This window comes from Paroedura picta, chromosome 6 (assembly GCF_049243985.1).
Source record: "Paroedura picta isolate Pp20150507F chromosome 6, Ppicta_v3.0, whole genome shotgun sequence".
In the NCBI taxonomy this organism is placed as follows: Eukaryota; Metazoa; Chordata; class Lepidosauria; order Squamata; family Gekkonidae; genus Paroedura; species Paroedura picta.
In genome coordinates, this window is record NC_135374.1 from 34,950,701 (window position 1) to 34,973,406 (window position 22,706).

Consider the following 22,706-nt stretch of genomic DNA (forward strand, 5'->3'; position numbering starts at 1 on the left):
TCTTCCATGCACATGGCAAACTGTATATCAAACAGAAACCTGGCAAAGGGGGAAAGGTGTAAAAAATCCACTTGGCTAGAACAAACCTCTGGAAGAAGACTAAGCAGCTAGTTAGTTATCTGGATGAACAAAGTAGTTGCTTTGGATAATGTACAATGTGTTTGAGTGTTCACAACATACAAACAGCTTAAAAAATTGTCAAGTGCATATATCGCTTTACAGAAGAGTATTTTGAAATGTTGCTCATATTTTTCAAAAAAATGTTTTTGATAAATTGGCTGTTCTCTCTAAATATATACAATGGCTATACTTGCTTAGATCACCATGGTAATTAGAGTTGATCCTTCATCAAAATTCATGGAGATTTTTTTTAAATGCTGGGGGAAGGGCATAAGAGTTGGCCCTTCTTTGCACTATTCATGTGCAGACAATGACAAAGCCAGGCTGGCATTGTTAAAATAATGGTAGCCATGATTTACTTAGAGCTGCATACCATTTAAAATAGTAACATGATAGATCAGCCCTCTAAATAATCAACTAGGTGGGGGCTGTTTGAACACTGGAAAAATACTGGGAGGAAACAAAGTAGCCTGGTGCCACTGTATCTTGGGATCAAGTCTCATGGCGATTTTTAAAAAAATGTATTTTACTATTATTAAGCTGTTATACTATAGTGACCAGGAGTCCCGATAATGGCGGGATGATCACACCTTTGATGCAAATGTCCTGCGTCCCGCCAAGTTCCTTCATAGTCCTTCTGACCTCCCCCGTCCCTGGAAGCAGCAGCTTGAGCTGGAAGTGGAGAGCGGGGGTGGGCCGTCTCTTACCTGCTCATCTCCAGGGGTGGCATCTTGGGCTGTGGCATGTGGGGTGCATGGGGCAAGGGTCATGGCCGGCGGAAGGTTACCCCAGAAGTGGGGCCTGGCTCTGCGGCTGACGGCAGCATAAGAGGAGGCCGGGGACACGCATCTGGGTTTGGTGGAGACTCTGCATGGAGGTGCTGCATGGGAACTGCAAGCCCAAGGCGCATCACTGGATGTACCGCTGCGAGTTCCTACTCCAGCACAGGTCGCTGACCTACAGCCTCTGAAGCCGCCGCTGAGGGAGGGAGGTAAGGCAGGACGTGGTGCTGCTGCCAGTGCTGAGGGGAGGAGAGAGGGGGGAGGAGGGAGGGGGGCTGCCACCGAGGAGGGTGATAAGGCGGAACATGGTGGCGGTGCTGCTGCCGCTGCCAAGGAAGGGAGAGAGGGGGGCTGCCACCACTGCTACCACTGAGGGAGGGGGGTAAGGCGGGACATGCTGCCACTGTCACTGTGGCAGCGGCACCAGGTCCTGCCTTACCTCCCTTCAGCTCTGGTCACCTTATGTTATACATCTTTTTTAGTTTGCAAAATTAAGCTTTTCAGAAATATATTCTTCTGGTTGGCAGATTAATGCACGTTGTAATGCTGATTGTTTGATTGGGCTGAGCCTATAACTTGGTAGTAGATCAACTGCTTGACATATAGAAAGTCACAGGCTCATTCCCTGCCTTCTTTATTTTTTAAAAGACCTGGTAGGAGGTTAAAGACCTCTGCCTGAGATCCTGGAGAACTGCTGCCCATCTGAGTAGACCATATTGACTTTGATGGCCCATCATGGATTGGTTCAGAAATGGACCATCATGAGCTGTTGCAGGAGTAGCCCTTCATCTCTACTTGATGTCTATCAATATACCCCACCCACTTGTACCATAATGTCCAGTGAACTATCATGGTGTTTAGGTTCCAATGATTTAATACCAATTTTGATCAGTGGTCAAGGTACAATATAAAGACAGGAAGAAGAGAAGAATGAAAAGGAAGAAGAGTTTAGTTTTATACCCTTCTTTCCTTCGCCACAGCCATTCTCAACTTTTTTATCATTGAGAAACCCTTGAAACATTCTTCAGGCATTGAGAAACCCCAGAAGTGGCACAATCATACAGAATATGGTTAGGAAGCATAGCTGTGTACATACTCACCGTGAGACCCTCTCCTTCCCACCCCCTCCAGAACCACCACTGGCCATTTTGGTAATGATGGGTGAGTTGACATGAACATATATTGTCATATCACCCAATAAATGTTTGAGAAATTATATATATATATAACTCCCACTCATTGAGGAAACCCTTCCAGCACTGTCAAGAAGCCCCAGCATTTCAAAAACCCCTGGTTGAGAAAGCCTGCTCTACCCTAAGGAGTCTCAAAGCAGCTTATAATCATCTTCTTTTCTTCTCCCCACAACAGGCACTTTGTGAGGTAGGTGGGACTGAGAGAGTTCTGAGAAAACTGTGACTGGCTCAAGGTCACCCAGCAGGTTTTATGTGCAGGTGTGGAGAATCAAATTCTCCAAATTAGAGACCCCCAAGTTTTAACACTATGTTGGCTCTTTGAGATGTTGGACCCAAGCCAGGATTGACATCTTGAATTATGACTGGAATGCAGCAGGAAGCAAATACAGATGCAAGAGCTTTGGTTTTACATACTGTGGGTGACAGATCTATGTCAACAGGCAGTCCTCCACATTTAACTCCAACTAAATCATCCAGACAGTTATCAAAGGCAGCCTATACCATGCTTTAACAGTACTGTATTCACTTGCATACTTTTCCAGTTTAAAATTTACCTAGCCAAAAGCTAGAAAAATTGTTTCTTCCAGTAAATGGTTTAGACAAAGATATTACAGATTGTTTTAAAAGTATGCACTGCTTCACTTCAAGTAAACAACAGTAATGGTTTATAGCAGCTGCCTACAAGAGTAGGAATGAAAGGCTGCATTCAAAACTATAAAACTATAAAGAAGTTGTCAGCTGTGTCAGTCCAAACGAAAATTCCAAAACCTGAACTGAAGTTCTACAGAACTTGAAAGCTTGAAGACTTTCATATGGTTGGTCCTAATAATTTATTTATTTATTTATTTGGTTTTTATTCCATGCTCCTGGTGAACCATAAAAATGGTTTCATGTGGATGGTATGGGATTGGAATTCAGACATACCTGAAAACAGGGATGACTTCAAGCCTTTTGGCTCATAGGTCAACTGTATTGGGCTACTCCTGCAACAGCCCCTTGCTCTTTCTCTTTATATGGCCATCCTTCATAATGCATCTTGGAATGTGGCAATGCTCTGATTCTGATGCAATGATAATGACCGTTTCTGTGCTGCAGTCCTCCCACCAGGCTGCAGGCTGGGATTTGAGCTCCCGCATGGAGGAGTTTCTGGCCTGGTGCACCTCGTCCACTCTGGATTTGTGCTCCCGCACAGGAGTCAGAGAAGCAAAGTTTCCAGTGTGGAAATGGTCTATGTATAGTGGTCTTCAACATCAATTTTTCTCCAAAGTCCTCTAGTCGCATGTTTTCATCCGCTCAAAATGCACACACTATTTTAACTCACAGGCTTCTGTTCCTGCAGTACTCCAATGGAAAGGAATGGCTTCAGAACAGAAAATGTGCTTAGTGAAAAATTACATACATTTTTTTTCTTCCTAGCTGGGGAACAGCAATTATTCCCTGTTGCTACTGCAGTTATTCTCACCTATCTGAAATACAATGGAAAACAGTGTGTTAAGAAACCTTTTAATGCACCCATAAAAGCTGTCTGATTGCATTTGTGCCTGTCATTCTTCCTTAGTATAAACCCTTAGCCCCATATATGTATTTTATTAACAATCATGCATCTCTTGTTGCATTTTCCAACGTTCAGATTCTTTAGAGTAATTTTCATAGTCAAATGTATGACTACATGAACATTTGCAAAATATTATTTTTAATTACCTACATTAGAAACACAAATCTTGCCTTGGGAGAAATAAGGTCTTATGTTGCAAGAGATGTTCTATGAACTACTTCAGACCCAGTTTTGTTGGGGGGTTTGGTTTGTTTTTATATAAAATTTTATAAAACAAAGTAAAGATGTGAAATGGATATAGAAAAAAAGGTTTGCATATCATAAGTATGTATATCAAAAAATAAAACACAGGGTACCTGGAATAAAAAACATTTCTTTGTAATACCCAGCCCAAGGAATGAGATACTTGGTCAGCAGGGTGGGTGGTACACCAACAAAACCCCGATAATGTTTCACACTCCTTCCCCTACATACACATTTCCAAAACTGTAAGTCTCCTGGACTAGGCATCAGTGATACAGAATCTTGATATACGTCAGCAGAAACCTTCCACACACACATGCACATTGACTAGGTTTATGTTGATACATCATTGAGGACTCTGGGGAGCATAGTTGAAATGAGTGGACACCTCCTCCAACCAGTTCTCAGTGATACAAGAAGAAGAGTTGGTTCTTATATGCTGCTTTTCTTTACCAGAAGGAGTCTCAAAGTGGCTTACAATTGCCTTCCCTTTCCTCTCCCCACAACAGATACCCTGTGAGGTAGGTGAGGTTGAGAGAGCCCTGATATTACTGCTTGGTCAGAACATATCTATCTGTCTGTCTGTCTGTATTTCAGTTTCTATACTGCCTTTCCCAAATGGCTCGTGGCAGTTTACAAGAATTCTCCTTGCCCTAAAACCCCATAAAACAATCATTAAAACCCCAATTGCAGTCATTAAAACCCCACTTAAACCACCCCATGATGAGGATAACTCTCTCCCCCTTCCTAGGCTCAGCAAACTGATACCAATGTCTCAGGGGGACCATTTCAGGAGCAGCCTGATCCTCTGAGATGAGCCAGATCTTCCATGCCTTGGCCTTGACCATAAGCCTGACAGAAGAGTTTCTTTTTGCAGGTCCTGCAGAACTGAGAAAGGTCTGACAGGGCCTGCAGCTCTCCTGGGAGCTCATTCCACCAGGTGGGGGCCAGGAACAAAAAGGCCCTGACCCTGGTTGAGGCCAGGCAAACCTCCCTTGGGCCGGGAACAACAGATTCATACCTGCAGAGTGCAAAGCTCTGGGATGGGGGTGGGGGCATAAGGAGATAGGTGGTCCTGCAGCTGTGTGCTTTTTTGCCTGTGACTGACCTAGCATTAATATTATAGCCCAGTGGGATGTTGCTATGGCCTGCCTGGAAGAAGACCCAGAAGGGACATCAGCCCACAAATGTCTGGTGAGTTAAAATAAGCGGGGAAAACAGGATAACGAAGAAGCATAGCCTTTTTGCTGGTATGTTCTTCTGTAAACATAATCACTAACAGTGGCAATTGGCTGGCAATTCACATCCCCTGAGTGCTATCCGAACTAATTGTGTGCTAACCAGGAGCAAGATTCCTACAGAGGACACTCACAAACTGTTGAGAAACCTAAGAGCATTAACACTTCTCTCTTATTGAAGGATTCTGTGCAGAATATAGCAAGCAGACATATTTCAATAACTGTCCAGATATGTCTAAAAAGCCCCTGGAGAGATCTTACATGATTTAAACTGTGGGAAGGCAGAATTACTTGTCATCTAGATGCACAAACTATGTTCCATACGTACAAAGGACATCCAGAATTATTTGTATACATGATCATCCTGCAGAGGGGTACCCTTCCTTGGATTCCAACCTAACAAGTATCATTTTGGAAGACCCCTGTCACTATCATAAACAAGAGTTTCTGCAAAAGATGGGGGCCAAACTTATAACAAAGTAATTCTGCTGAAAGTAGTACAATTACCCCCCCACACACACACACACACCTCTAGAAGGCTATAATTGAATGCTAATGTAGACAACAAATATGACCAAAAGTGGGGGAACATAGGCAAATAGTTAGCCAGAATTTCAAGCTTTACCTTCCTTAGGGTTGCTTAGAGCCTCTGAAGTTCCAAAAGAGTCTTAGGATTCAGGCTTCCTGGCATTCTTGGTTTCAATAGGAAACACCCAGCAGGAGTGCAAATGCACATGCGCGACTGGCCTGTTCATGTTCGAAACTGCTGCATGTGTGCGTGTGCGGCCCCACTGGGCGCAAGTGCACATGCATGGACCATGCCAGCGGCCGCGCTTCCCTCTACTCCTACTCCCGCAGAAAGAAGCTTGCTGGGCCGCAGAAAAATGAAAAGCATGCCTACTAGATGGGGGATACGCTTCTAGGTTACACTGTGTGTGAACAAGACCTTGGGATACTTGTGGATTGTAAGCTAATCATGAGCAGGCAGTGGGATGCAGTGGTAAAAAATGCAAATGCCATTTTGGGCTGTATCAACAGGGGCATCACATCAAAATCACAAGATGTCATAGTCCCATTGTATACGGCACTGGTCAGACCACACCTGGAGTACTGTGTGCAGTTCTGGAGGCCTCACTTCAAGAAGGATGTAGATAAAATTGAAAGGGTACAGAGGAAAGTGACGAGAATGATTTGGGGCCAAGGGACCAAGCCCTATGAAGATAGGTTGAGGGACTTGGGAATGTTCACCATGGAGAAAAGGAGGTTGAGAGGGGACATGATAGCCCTCTTTAAGTATTTGAAATGTTGTCACCATTCAGGGCAGGGTGCTGTTCCCATTGGCTGCAGAGGAAAGGATGTGCAGTAATGGGTTTAAACTACAAGTACAACGATACAGACTAGATATCAGGAAAAAAAAATTCACAGTCAGAGTAGTTCAGCAGTGGAATAGGCTGCCTAAGGAGGTGGTGAGCTCCCCCTCACTGGCAGTCTTCAAGCAAAGGTTGGATACACACTTTTCTTGGATGCTTTAGGATGCTTAGGGCTGATCCTGCATTGAGCAGGGGGTTGGACTAGATGGCCTTTATGGCCCCTTCTAACTCTATGATTCTATGATTCTATGATTCTAATCAGCTGTGGCCGATTTGCTCGTGGCCTGGTGAGCTTCTCGCTGCGGGGGGGGCGGGGGGGAGCCACGGCCCGGTGGTTGAGGACCACTACTCTATAAAGCAGGCTTTTAAATACTTGAAGATGGTTATCAGATCCCCTCTCAGTCGTCTCCTCTCTAGGCTTAACAGACCAAGCTCTCCCAACCTTTCTTCATACGTCTTGGTCTCCAAACCCCTCACCATCTTTGTTGCCCTCCTCTGGACACGCTCCAGTTTTTCTACATCCCTCTTCAACTGGGGTGCCCAAAACTGAACACAGTACTCCAAGTGAGGCCGAACCAGAGCAGAGTACAGCGGTACCATTATCTCCCGTGATCTGGACATGTTACTCCGTTTGATACATCCCAAAATCCCTTTTGCCTTCTTAGCCACCGAATCACACTGCTGACTCATGTTCAATGTATGGTCTACTAGGACTCCTAAATCCTTTTCACACGTGTATTTGGTTTTTCCGACCTAAATGCAAAACTTTACATTGAACTTCATTTTATTCAATTTAGCCCACTTCTTGAGCCTATCAAGTTACTAGACCTCCTGGAAAGGACAACCTCCTAAAGGGTAAGAGCACAGGGGATCCTGGCCCTGGGTGCACAGCCAGGGCCTAGCCAAGTGATGCAACAACTAGAAGTTCTATTACTCCTACAGAAGTAGAGGGATACAAGTTGCCTACCCATAACCCAGGAATAGCACAGCTATAGAACAACCACTGATGATCAGCACATCAAGGTTCAACCCTGAACTGCTGTATGCCTTGTTCGTGAATGGTTTTTATAATGTAAGGTGCGTGAGGGGAAGTTACCTGGGACTGAAGGCAGACTGAAGGGAAGTTAACTTGGATTGAAGACATGATGTTTGATGAATGCAATATATCAGTACATATGGGAGTAAATATTGGAGAAGGATTTTGGAGAAGGATTTTTAAAGATAGTGTAATACTTCCACAGTGGTACTAAAACAATTCAAAACTTCTTTGGTCTATAGACAAAGCCACAACCATAGGGATGGGCACAAGCCATGAATGAATGAAAGTTCATAATGAATTTTGGCTTGTTTGTGGTTCGCCAAGTGTGGTTGGTGAACTGAACTGAAAAGCCATGACAGACTTCCACATATTTTGATGCATATTTCAGGGCATTCCTGATCTCTTCAGACAGCTATTGCACAATGTAGGAGCCACAGCAGAGGATACATGTGTATTGGCTGTTGCCAATGTCACCTATTTTCTGAGTAGCATAAATGGTTTAGTTGGTGATGACCAGTACATGGAACTGAAAGTAGAAAAAAAAATTAAGTCAACCAAGTAATTCCACAATATAAGAAAAGTGGGAGAAGCAGCCATTGCATAAAGGTGTACAGCTTGAAGGGGGAGCTGATTTACATAGGTGTCTTGGTCATTAGCTCAATTGCTGAACCCTGACTGACTGGAGCCTTGTTCACCTTTTCAGTTTTAGATGTGGACAAGAGTGCACTGTCTAATTTATACAGGGGAGAATAACATTAGCTGGGGGACATACGTAGTGAAACCATGCAACATTGAGCTGTATAACATGTCTAATAAGCTAATGATATTTTAAAGCTACACCTAGTTTTAGTTCACTGCAAGATTTATTAAGAACACTGGCAGTACGAGGAAAGAAATGTAACCTTTAATGAGTGACAACAGAGGTTATGTAGATGAATGTTAATATAAAGGCTCAATTATTTATGTATTGCTCATGGTAACAGAATTCACATTGTTAATGTTACTTTGTGGTTTGAACTTGGACAGGAAATCGAATCACAGCTTTGGACTGCATTTGACTAAAAATCTACAGCTTTCTTTATCTCATTCCATCCTTATTCTAGTAGCATCTAATGGAAAGCATTGTTCAGTTCACAACCTCAGTATCTTTTCAGTATTTTATTGAATACACTAGAGCTTTTTGAAGGTTAGAACATATTTGAAAATCTTTAATCAGGAAAAAAAAAATAACATGAAACCAGCGAAGTCTAAATGCTTAAACTAAGGAATACATGAAATGCTTGAAATGGATGAAACATCAGCAGTGCTTACATATTCTGTCAGCAACTGAAGTAGCATTCGTAGCTAGAGATGGTTTACATTTTTTTAATTAGAGAAAGTTTCAAGATGCTAGTCTGGAAATCCTCTCATTTCCACACCAAACAGTATTTCTAATCCTTATCATAATGCTCACATTTTGAAGGCAACAGTCAAGATTTACAAAAGTAATAGCTAGTCAGTCACTATGACGCAGCCTTCTATCCCCAAGGTAAGTCTATACATCTGAGTGTGAATCTTCTTCCTTTTTAAAAATCTCAAACATGTTTTCCCTTCATTTATTTTTTCCCTTTACAAGTCAAAGAAAGGGAAAAGATAAGAAAACAGAGATGTTTGTTTAAAGTGAATAATATATCTTTTAATCAGAGAAACTAAACCAGCTGCCTGCCTTTTTCTGTTTGAAGTTTCTACCTTGCAAATGTTAAGGTTAAGAAGGAAAAGAGAGAATATGGGGGGGGGGGGAAGGAGAAGTAAGTCAGTGTTCTCACCCTCAGGCCAGCAGTGCCCAAACATACCACCAGACTTAGAAAAATATGCTTCCTATGAAAAATGAACACGGTTCTGACATTATGAAAAATGCCTATATTAAAAACAAAATAGGAAATGACAGAAATATCCTTATTTAGAGCAGTAGGACTGTGGAGAAAGTAGGGAGACAAGTATATTCCATAAAAGTTCCAGTCTTTAGCTGGTAAATTAAATAATTCTATACCAGAGTCCCTTTACGACAGTTATCTCTCTGCCCACTTTGCCTCTCTGAGATTATTTTCCTTCCAAAATAAAAATGTTGTTCCCTCACAGACTGAACTAACCTTATAGCGTGGTCCCTTAATCATAAAAATGGTGCTCACTATCCCATCCTGTGACTCTTAGATCTTTATGGCTTTACTCAGTCCTGGAACCCTTTTGGGAAGTTATAGAGCCCTTTTTCTTACAACCCTTTATCAGAAAGGCACTGAGGCATTTTTAACAACAACAACAAAAAATAAAATGTTTTATTTTACAAAGAGGAATAGGGAAGTTGGAATGAGGAGATTAAGCTTTTTCTATAAAAATCAGATGTTTCACAGTTTAGAAGTTTTTAATTACAGGCCTTGGGATGTTCATAAGCTTTTCTTTCAGATGTTAAGTCTTCTTTTAAACCGAGAGGTTTCATTGCTATATTTATCCACACAACAGGTCTATTTTCCTTTTTAAAATCTTTTTGAGTTACAGAGAAATCCCCTGGCTCCTAGAAGGAGGGCACTTTTGCTAGAACCACCGCTTTTTCTTCCTAGAAGAACCAGTATCTCACTGCCTACTGAGGAGTCTGAAGAACTTTCTCACACACACGTATGAGGAAATACACACTCATGCTTTCTCTTTCCTAACTGGGCAGGTAACCTTCTTCTCTCCTTAAAAAGAATTCTCCATCCAATTTGGTCTGAATTGGAAATTAACACTTACTGCCCAAGTTCCCACTGCCAGATATAAGCCCTAATTGTCCAGACATTGTGTAAATTAGACAGTCCAATAACTTGGGTTTCTCTTCAGAGAGGATGGTAATTTAAGGATTTGTCAGATGGCTCTCTGAACCAGCATCCAAATCAGAATTAAATCAGAATGACCCACTCTTCAGCATATAGTTTCTATATAAGTTCTCTCTCACCTGCTGCTGGCCAATCAGAGTGCTTGCAGCAGCCTTTCACTCTAGCCCTCTCTATCTACTGATGATTTTTAACACTTCACTTACTATTGCTGTTATTTCAGCACCAGGAACCTGACTTTCAAAGAGCTGTCCATCATAAAAGGTAAAGGTATCCCCTGTGCAAGCACCAGGTCATGTCTGACCCTTGGGGTGACACCCTCTAGCGTTTTCATGGCAGACTCAATACGGGGTGGTTTGCCAGTGCCTTCCCCAGTCATTACCGTTTACCCCCCAGCAAGCTGGGTACTCATTTTACCGACCTTGGAAGGATGGAAGACTGAGTCAACCTTGAGCCAGCTGCTGGGATTGAACTCCCAGCCTCATAGGCAGACAGGTTCAGACAGCATTTCTGCTGCCTTACTACCCTCTGCCACAAGAGGCTCTGCTGTCCATCATAACCCTTCTCAATTCTTGAATCCACAATAAAGAGTAGGAAGCTTGGATAAACCTCCCTTCATCTTCAGATGTCTCAAGGTGCTTGAGATGCTCAGGAGTCACTGCAGCTCATATTATTCCTGCCTACCTAACTACAGCCGAACAAATCAAAGGTTAGGCCTCTGTAGTATAACCCAGCTTGCAGTATAACAATACAAAATAGCTGAAAAAAGATCCCCTCCCAGTCAATTAGAAGAAAGTCCAAGAAATCCCTGCTTGTCTCTTGAAAAGTGACCAGCTAATCCCACATCATAATAATTGGACTCATGCAACAGTTACAACAAAAAGAAAGAAAGAATGGTGGCTAAAAGAAGAGCTGGATTAAATATCTATTCCTTTAACATCAGATTTTTATCTACACTGCACCTTTCTCCTCAAAGTGACTGACATCCTTCTCCTGATTTCCATTTTATCCTCACAACAACTCTGTGCGTTTAGGTTAAGTTGAGAGTGTGGGCCCATCACCCAGCAAGCTTCCATGGCAGAGCAGAAATTCAGACCTTGCTCTCCTGGATTCTAGTCCAGCACTCAAATCATGACACCACACTGGCTGTCTAATTGACTGGCCTGTACAAGACTTTAGTTCCAAGTGGCCTCCCTAGTTCCATGTCAAAAAAAAAAACAAAACATGGACAACAGCTTGTACTTTCCCCTTCCCATGTCATATTCACAAACTGAATTGTTCTAGCTCATTTTCTCTGCAGGGGAAAACTTACAGATTTCACATCTTAAGTTTCCAAGTTCAATAACAGGCTCCTCACATTATGAAAACAGTGTGGGACAAGGGGAAGTTTTATGCTTTTCCTTTCATTACACTGAAGACCTAGTTCAAACAGAAAGGTAATTTAAAGTTTGAATAGGCACCCTGCTTTCTCCTGTCATTATGTTTAATTTGGCATTAAGCAAAAAAACTAGCTTTAAGCTGAAACATGTTTACCAAACTTAACAGTATTCTGTATCTATTTATCATTTTGATTAATTGCATGATATAAGTCCCTCCTCCTAATTAATATTCCTGGCTGAGTGTCATAAAACCAGATTATAAAACTAAACAAACAACCTAGTGATCAACAAATATGATTGTCTACATTTCAGTCCTCTCATTCCCTTTTTATGTTTTTTTTTTCTTTTAAGATTTTGCATGAGAAATTGAACCTGTGAGGATCGGAAACCCTTCTATCCATGAATTTCTGATTTACTGTTCACATGAGTAGATTTTTTTTAAAGTAACAACTAAATAATGGAAAATAAAATGAGAAACAGACTCAAGATAGATTTGATCAACTCGTTGGAGAAATGTCAGCAAAATCTGCAATAATGTTAGCAAACATCTGTTCGCTTTGTGTTGGAATAAGTTCTTCAGTAAATTAAAGCTTCAGATGCAAACAAAATGTAAAGATAATGAGAAGATAGATGTTTCTATGATCAGGCTATAGTATGTGTTTGGCTTCATAAAATAAAATAAAGATATTCAGTTGGAAATCTACTACTTGCAATTCCAAATGTTGTTTTTAGAAGAAGAAGAAGAAGAAGAAGAAGAAGAAGAAGAAGAAGAAGAAGAGTTGTTCTTATAGGCGGCTTTTCTCTACCCAAAGGAGACTCAAAGCGGCTTACAGTTGCCTTTCCTCTCCCCACAACAGACACCCTGTGGGGCAGGTGAGGCTGAGAGAGCCCTGATATTCCTTCGCAGTCAGAGCAGTTTTCTCAGTGCTGTGGTCACTCAAGGTCACCCAGCTGGCTGCGTGTGGGGGAGCGCAGATTCAAACCTGGTTTGCCAGATTAGAAGTCCGCACTCCTAACCATTACAGCAAGCTGGCTCTTTAAATACCGGAAATGCCTTAGGTCTGAACAGAATAATTTTTAATATTTGGACCTGATTCAGATATCTTCTAACATGACACTTGTTCTAGACATTGGGGAATGGTAGGTGTAGCAAAATGGTGATATTACTGTCTCTCTTAACCGGAATATGATGTCTAAGAATGACATCAGTCAGCAAGATGTAACACAGCATCATCCCAAATAGCAAAATGTCAGTTGGGTAAAAGGAGAGCCATGTAGTGTTTACTTCTTCAGAAATAATATTCTTTTAAGCTTTTCAGTTGGTTGTCTTTAATGTAGAAGACATGGTTTGTATCCAGAAATTACCATATTGAACACCACAGCCTGGTGCAAACCACTTAAATTCTTTGGATGACATTAATTCACAATCCAAATGGGCCAAAGGACCTAGATTTCAACTAATGTTTGCTTCTCTGAGGTTGGATGAGAGACAGATTAGATTAAATTCAACATGGCAATTTAAAAGTGTTGTGAATTAGGTTGAAATTGGCCTTAAACAGCAGTACTTTGGTTCAGATACACTGTGAATCAGACACCATGTCACATTTAACTCAAGCAAAAATTCTACTTCCCCAGCTGTGCATAAAAATAAAATTAGGATTCAGAGGCACCCAGGAATCTTTTCCTTGTAATGAACATCTAACTTTAATTCTCTGCACGAATGCTGTGACAAGTGAGGCTGGGGGAAAAAAAGTTATTTTCTTAATAAAATATTCTTGAAAGCTAAGTGTCTTTCCTGAGCGTTCTGTCCAAGGAAGCATGAAAATTATAATAAGAGAAGATTTGCTTAGCCTTCTTTACATCAACTATTCAAATTCCAATTACAAAAATGGACAGTGATAAAAGTGTAAACAAATATTAATTTATCAGCAGCAGCTTGTCCAGCTTCATGGCAACAAATGAAGTCTCTCCCTCACCCCCACCCCCATCATATCCCCTTAAAAAGTATCACTTTGCCTCTTGGGGAAGCTTTAATCAGTGGCGAAATGTTAGCACTCTATGAGTCGGGACGTAGCATGCGGAATGTTAAATCTGATATGGACAATTCTTAATCATTTACAAGGGGGGAATCTGAGGAGCTGGAATCTTTCTACAAATGTTGATGAACAAGCTACACACACCTCAGTGTTATTAAAATGGTGGCAAGAATGAGAGGAAAATAATGAGGTATCTTGGAAGGGGACCCTGCTGTGGCTTGAAGCACACTTCACTTAGGTTGGCAGATGAGAGAAGTGCCATCTCAATACTAATGCCATTTAATGTGCCATCTTTTCATGCTAAACTTTGCTTGGTTCCTCTACTTATGTGAGCAATTCAATGGAATTATTCATGCAAGGAAGACCTGGCTGGATGGGACTGGAGGATTTAATGCTTTGATTTAATGTCCCTAGCTTTCTGGCTCCTCAGGCAAGCACACCTTCTTTCTACAAACCTGATTGACAATAAATGGCATTTTAGAAACCATCAAGAGAAATGTTGTTCTTTCCAACAAACATGCTCCCCCAGGGCAATTTGCTTTAGCTTCTCATGCCTCTCTTTCCCTTTTTAACTACTGTCTATCTAATCTATGTACACAGAACTGTCTCTAAAAGGAAACTGAATTAGGAAGGCGATCCTTTGGCAACTGCCTAGTGATTGAAACAGTGGATCTTTGAACTTGGAATCTAGGTCAAAGATGAAAGAGAAAGACCATGCAGTGACCTTAAGAACAGGATAAAGTTATAGAACCCTTTTGGAACCAGAAATGGGTAGCTTGGTAGTGTGGCAGTATGGTTTGGTTCTACTTCTGGTAGAGATCAGAGTATCCAGTTGTTAGCCCTGTTTGTGGCAATGAACAGATTTTGTTCCATGTAGTCTGAAAGGTGGTGCAGGTGGAATCCTGGGTTAATGTAAGGATCCAGCCTAGTGGCTGATTAATACAAGCCTGTTTACGCTTGAAGGTGTTAAGGACACAGTACAAAACTAGTATAGAGCCTCTTGTGGCGCAGAGTGGTAAGGCAGCAGACATGCAGTCTGAAAGCTATGCCCATGAGGCTGGGAGTTCAACCCCAGCAGCTGGCTCAAGGTTGACTCAGACTTCCATCCTTCTGTGGTCAGTATAATGAGTACCCAGCTTGCTGGGGGGTAAAATGCTAATGACTGGAGAAGGCACTGGCAAACCACCCCATATTGAGTCTGCCATGAAAACATTAGAGGGCGTCACCCCAAGGGCCAGACATGACTCGGTGCTTGCACAGGGGATACCTTTACCTTTACAGAACTAGTGTAAAAAAGTGGTGGGAGTAACTAAAGGCATATTTTCCGTGTTCAAACCTGCTGTGCTCATTTGTAGCATAGCCAGGATAGATCTGTTATAAGCTGGTAATCGTGTTTTCAGTGGGTTAGATGGGGTGGGGGGGTTGGTTATTTGGATTTACATGCTACTGGCTTGTAAATCCTAATGTTTGTGGCAAGCAAAGCCCAGTGATCTCAGTGCTGATCACATGTTCACCCCTTTCAGTGTTTGATACCTCATTCTTGCGGACATGGCAACTATCTGAGCCATAAGAATATTTTCCATGCCTCTTCTGTGGTGTAACCCCATTAGTGGCATTCCCTCCCTGCCACCAAGATACCTTTTATGTCTCCCTGCTTAGTGTTTGCGCTCGAAAGTGCTTGCGCTCGAAAGCTCATGCCCTGAATAAATCTTTGTTGGTCTTAAAGGTGCCACTTGACTCTGATTTTATTGTTCTAGACTAATGTTTATTTTATTTGTTTATTCATTTCATTTATAGCCTGACACTTTCATGCAGTGGCTCCTGACGGGTAACAATCCGGATAAAAACCCACAATAAAATCTCCTTACAATCCCTTAAGATAACCAATTCAGCCACCCATGGCAGCGACTTTAACCCACCCCCTGCTCCACAGGCTTCAGACTGTCGCCTCAGGGCATGTGGGGAGCCTGATGACCTGGCCTCATGGAGGGGCCCAGCTCTAACTTGCCCTGGCTTCAACCAAGAACCTGGAACATTTTGGTTTAGGTCCCAGGGTGAAATGTATTTCTTCACGCTTTTAATGTTTAGTCTTACTTGTATGTGTGTGTGCGTGCAGTGTATCTGTGAGTGTGTGTGTGTGTGGGGGGGGGGTTTCTATCCCATCTGTAAAGGAACACAAAGTTCTGGCTCCTAATAACATTTTAGAGGTCTGTATAAAACACACACAGAACCCCAAAACTCATTTTTGTGTTTTGATTGAAGACACATAAGGCCTTTTGGTGATGTTGCACATGTCTGAACCAACACATGGTTTGAGATTTTTTAAAAATACTCCTGTTAATTAGAACATCAGTGCCTGCACATCAGCCGGTGCAAAGCTTTGTCAGTTTTCTAAAGCTTTCTGAGTATCTTTGCAAAGGAAGAAGAAAAATTGATTTGGCTTGTGGCTGCTATAGAGCAGCATTAGGATGTGGGGAAAAATTGGGGGAGTCTGGGGGCCAGCAGCAGCAGCATCTCTGACACACATTAAACCTTCCTCCTTTCTATATATTGGCAAAGTGTTATCATGGGTTAGTAATTTGCTGGCAGAATGACAGAATTTGATTTACACAGGAAGCTGTGAAAGCTATATAATTGCAAAACATTCCACATGCCACCCCTTGCTAGACTTACCTTTAGGATCAGGAACACAAATACACCAAAGCAGGGTAGAAAAGAAATAAGAATGCTGTGAGCTTTGGAATTTGCTAGTAAAATGGATTTGGCAGCCATCTGAGAAAAAAATAAATTGGTTTCCTGAGTTTTAGAGGGGATGCTGTCCTTCAGATCTTGTTTTAATGCCGTTCTCTTCTTACAGAGTGAGAGGCATTTTAAAAAGTGAACAGACTACTAGATTGCTACTAGGAAAGCATACAGCACAAAAACAGATGGCTATAAAATTCAGGCTTATTTCTATATTAGTCATGATGAAGTTTTTACCACATTTGCAGATACCGCACTTGACTATACTGAAAAGTCATGAGCATGCCATTACAAATCCTCAAATAACTATAGCTGTGAATGCAGCATCCCCCAGTTCTTTTCTATTACTTCTCTCTTACTAGAGATGTGAAAGTCTGGATGAAAGGAATACAAATTCATGATTTTTTTTTAATTTCCAAAGTTTGAAAGGGGAAAAAGCAGTAGAGGGAATTTTAAAAATCTAATGTAGCATTTCCTCTTTGAAGTTTATGCTTTTAAAGCAGTGTTTTAAAATAGTATTACTCTACAGCCAAGTCATATTGCTGAAAAAATCTGTTTATCTGTTTTATTAACAGTCTTCTGTTGTCACTGAGACTTAAGGTGGCTTTTATACTATATAAGCCAATACAATCAACAGGATGAAGCATCCCATAAGCAATGTAATAGGATTAAGATCAGAGAAATCTGAGACCAAACAGAAACCTGAAACAATCCTGAGACAAAGCATAAGGATCAACATGACATGTTAAAGTTGATTTCTGAAGGCAGTTGTATCTGTATCTGACAAAGACAGCTTTGACTCTAGAAAGCTTCTATCCTGAAATTCTTTTTGATCTCTAAGGTGCTACTGGACTCAAATCATTACATGTTAAACAATTCCACATATAGAATAAACATACAGCTACAGATAGTACATAATGCATGCCATAATATAGTCCACAATGCCCTTCCCAGTGGTCTAATCTCTTCAGTACTGCCATTCTTTCTCTTCACCAGCATTGCAAGCAATGATTGGATGGAAGATGAAGTAAGGATATTCCAATGATGATAACTGCTGCGACTCATAGGAATTGTAGTTTTTAATGTTATCTGAGTTACAATTTCCTGAAAGATCAGGTCCATGACTTCATAGTAGTATTAGATTTAACCTTAAATATAGACACAGATATCAGTACCAAGAGCATTTCAAGCAGCTTCAGATAACCCCAAGCCTATTTAGGAATCCAAGGAGGGGTTGTTGGCCTGTGGCAGAGCATGTGTCTTGTTTTAGAAGGTCTTGGGTTTGATTCCCAGCACCCTCATTTAAAGAGCTTGAGCAGTAAGTGATATGACAGCACAGAGAATGGGCAGGGTACCAAGGCACCAGACTAGCCCCAACATGTATGCTTCCTCCATGTCAGAAGGCAGACTGGCCTGATTGGGATCCCTAAATAGTCCTCCAGGGAGTAAGCAACACCCACAGGAGAATACCCCTGCCTGTTGTAACAGGTGGCAGGAAACAGGAGATCCCCACTACTGACTAGCCCAAGGACACTGCAGTTGCTACATTCTGCCTCCATTCTGCCTCTCCCACCTCCTGCCCTGCAAACTTCCAATGTAGGTGCATCTTGGCCATGCTTCCAGGCAGTCATCTTGAGAATCCCCACATGGACCAATTATGCATGGGCAGGAAAGGGTGGGCCAGCACCTGCATGCCAGTGGGACTAATCCCCACTGATGCAAGACATAAGCGCTGGGCGGCTCCCATCCTGGCTCTGGCCCACTTTTCAGCATTCCCTGTTTTGACACAGTTGCCATGAGAAGCCAGGCCGGTTCAGACCAGGCTCTTCCCCCTACACACATGTATTCTGTCCTGGAAGGGACATGAAACACCCTGTTTGACTTTGCAGTGCTGCAGAGCCAAGTGGGGCATTTTTATACCCCCACGATGGTGGGATAGTGGCTTGCATCTATCCCACCATCATGCACTGAGACCCTCACGCCCCCTGCCCAACTCCTGCCACTGCTGCTGTGAGGCATGGCAAAACCTTCCTGTCCCAGAGTTAGATCATGCCAATGGCCCATTCAGTCTCTATGTCACAATGTGTCCAAAACCCAGGTGCCATCAGGAGGTTCAGCCTGGCATAAAACCTCCAGTGCGTAAACCTCCAGGCAAGGCTGGGTTATGGAGATTTTTTTGTAGGGTGGGGGAATCACTTGGGCTTGAATTTAGGGTCACTGTGGGTAGGAAGGTAGTTGTGAGTTCTTGAATTGTGCAGGGGGTTAGACCAGATGAACTGAAGATTCCTTCCAATTCTATGATTCTGTGATCTTTATTAGTAGCGTTTGCACGCTAAACTTTGGAAACATCACTATACATACTAATATGTGAAAATGCCTATTTCATTTTGTGAAAAACTTCAAATTCCTAAGGTCCGTGAAGCTCAAAGTAAAAGTCCAAAATAAGAAGCTATAGATCTTTCAGACACTGATTTTGATTAGCGAAATAAACTTGAGTTATGCTAGTATTTTCAACAATATATAATTTATTAGATGGAATATGATGTAAATCTAATAAATAAATACAAATGTTTGATTTTGTGTAAGACAACTTCTGTGTATGATGATGAAGTAATATTGAACTCTTTGATAGTACTATAAAGTATAACTGAATATTCAAATTTATTACTGCTTCTTAATTACATTATAGGAATATTTATTTTTCCAAGGTTTTTACTCTGTCTTAAAATATGTGTTTCTTATATTTCTACACAATAATGCTGAAATCTACATACAGTTTTGAAACTCAGATAATAAAACTGTCCTGTTATTTACTATGCACTGATAATTTGTATTTTCTATTTTTATTGTTCTCTAGTTTCCCAATTGGCACAAATGAAGACCTGGTTAACACCAAACTGGTCAAGATTCTGGAAGGTTCATAAACAGATTTGAAGATATACTGGGGGAGGGTCAGAACCAACCCTTCTGAGCCATTAGACTAGGAAGGAAAAAACAGATGGAGGTGAATGTTTTTGCCCCAAAGTTAATAATGCTCCAGAAGAGTCAGTATTGAAAGAAACAAAAACAAAATAAAACATGAGCGGAGAGTAAAACCTCTTCTCTCACCACACTGCAGTTCCAGTGAGAACTATGCATCGCTGGACCTATAATCTACTTTGAAAAAACCTTAGAAGATTTAAACTTTATTGACCTGTAAGTACTGCAGTGTATAATAGCTTCTAGTCTCATTTTTTTTAAAGGAAGAAAACCTTCCTTTTTTCCCCCTAAGAAAGTAATAAGAATGTCTTCTCTCTCTCTCTCTCTCTCTCTCTCTCTCTCTCTCTCTCTCTCTCTTTACTATGCTCACATAATGAAGGAATTAGGGATGGGCATGAACTAGAAAATTCCATTTTCATTCAAAGTTAGGGGTGTTCCCAATCTGAACCTCAAACGCAAATGATAAAAAGACATGATGAGTGTCATACCATGGACAAGAATGCTGGAAGGGAAGGGAGCATGTGAAGGGTGGGCGCTACTCAAACAAGAGCTATTGCATGCTCAATCAATGACTATCCCAGAAAGACGAAATACTGCAGGAGCTCTAAGAAGCCTATTTGGATGAACAGAGAACTTCAAGAGGAACTAAGAAAGAAAAGGGAAATGTTCAGGAAATGGAGGGAAGGACAGAGCTCTAAAGAAGAGTACCTACAGGTTACTAGGCACTGTAGATCAATCATCAGAAAGGCCAAAGCTGAGAGTGAGCTAAGATTGGCCAGGGAAGCCACCGCTTTCTGGTAGTTGTATTTTAATTATTGGTTTTAGGGGGGTCATAGAGGTTTTAGGAGATTGTATTGTTTTATTCTGTAACCAATCTAAATTATGTAATAAATCTAAATAATAATAATAATAATAATAATAATAATAATAATAATAATAATAATAATCTTTGCAGCATTTTAATAACTGCTTAGACATATCTTGATACATAAATGATTACATTAATGTTACATGGCCCCCATTGTATCTCCACTTTTTTAGTAGAATTTCCTCGATATAACCTAATGGAAAAGGCATTTCCTTTGCTGGAAACTGAAAGGGCCATTATAAGCAGAGCTACCTATTTCCAGTTCAATTGCAGTGAGACAGGAAACTTTTGTAGCACAGAAGTTTTGCTAGTGTGGAAAATGGAGATCACATTAATGCTGTTTTTGAAATTATCCCTGAATTTTTCTGCTATGGCTGCTCCCATTGCTTTAAGTAGAAAGCACTGCAGAGCCAAATGGGACATTGTCTGTCCATGGCAGGACACTGTAGGTAGGAGAGGAACTGGGGCTAGAAAGCCCCAGCTGTTCCCTGTGTGCATGGACCTAGCCCAACATGACCACTGATGGCACCTGTGGTGAAAAAGGGAAGGTGGGAACATCTGTGTTTTCTTGTCATGGGGCACAGCAGGCCCTAAAGTGCGCCAGGGCTGGGAGAAGGCCGGGCTGGCACCGACATCATACATAAGCAGGGTTTAGCCCTGCTGCCATTCAAGTGCCAGTCTGGCCTTTTTGCTCCATGCAGAATCAATCAAGGAGAATTTTTATATCAGACTGTATTACATCTGACACCAGTTAGGGTTGCCAGACAAAACTTGTGTACTTCATAATGTATAGAAATCTACCAGTTTACAAGTTATTTGAGTGACTTTAGGTTGGTTTCTTTCTCAGAATAACATATTTTACAGCATTCTTGTGAAATGGGGACCATTCTTTCTGCTCCTCAAGAAGAAAGAGTAGGGAAAAGTTGATTAATAATAAAACTTCTGGTTGAATCAATTTTTCACACTATGAAAAAAATACCTTATGTGTATTATATAATAGTAATTGTTAAAGTACAGAGGTATATAAGTAACATTACATGACATTTCAAAGTCAAAAGATGTTAGGAACTGAAATTAATATCAGAATATTAAAACTTGCTTGGAGTGATTACAGATCTGTGCCCTTTGCTGCTTCTTTTTTTTTTTTTTTGATGTGGAACATCTACTGGAGCGCTCCCTGCAATGAAAATGTAGATGGACGTGATGTCCATTATCCCACCTTAGGGAGCACAACAGTGGATGGTCAGAAGAAGCGGCAGAACAGTGAGGCCTAGCACTGAGGTGCACTCATTGCTCTGGTGCCGCTGCCAGTCTTTCAAGGCTGCTCCCACCATCTGAGGAGCAGGAACAGCCTTGGAAGACTTGCGAGACCAGTAACGGCCACCTCACCCCAGCGCTGGGCTTTGCTGTGCTGGTGCCAATTCTGCTAGGCTTCCAAGGCTGCTCCCACACTCTGGGGATCAGGAGAAGCTTCGGCAGACTGGTAGTGGTGGTAAGCACATCTCAGCACTGGGATTTGCTGTGCTGGCACTGCCTCCACTAGCCTTTAGAGCCTACCCCAGCCCTCTGGAAACCAGGGCCCATTCTGCACATGTTGGATAATGTACTTTCAATGTGCTTTTGCAGCTTGATTTTCCTGTGCAGAACAAGGAAATCTACTTCTAAAGGGCATTGAAAGTGCATTATCTAATACTAGATATTAAGCCCGCTGTGGGCAAAATACAGCGGGCCCTAGCATGATGGGTGGGTGGAGGAATGGGGCGAAGGAAGGAGGAAAAGGAGAGAGACAGAAAGACAGAAAGAAAGGGAGGAAGATAGAGACAGAAGAAGAGGGAGAGAAACAGGTAGCCAGAAAGAGGCAGATGGAAGAGAGGGAGGAAGGGAGAAAGGGAAAAACAAAGGGAATGCTGGGAAGAAAGGAAGGAGAAAGGGAATGCTGGGAGGAAGGGAGGAACAGAGTAAGGTAGGTGGGCTTGGGACCTTCTGCTGGGCCCAGGGGCAGTCTTGGCTGCTCCAGGGCCTTGCAGAAGGCTCGGGACGGGGGCAGTGGGCTCCGCGGCCTACTGCCAGGCCTAGGAGCAGGCTCGGCTGCTCCAGGGCCTGGCAGAAGGCTGGGGACGGGGGCGGTGGGCTCCGCGGCCTACTGCCAGGCCTAGGAGCAGGCTCGGCTGCTCCAGGGCCTGGCAGAAGGCTGGGGACGGGGGCGGTGGGCTCCGCGGCCTACTGCCAGGCCTAGGAGCAGGCTCGGCTGCTCCAGGGCCTGGCAGAAGGCTCGGGACTTCGGGAGTGGGCTTTGTGGCCTTCTGCCGGGCCCAAGGA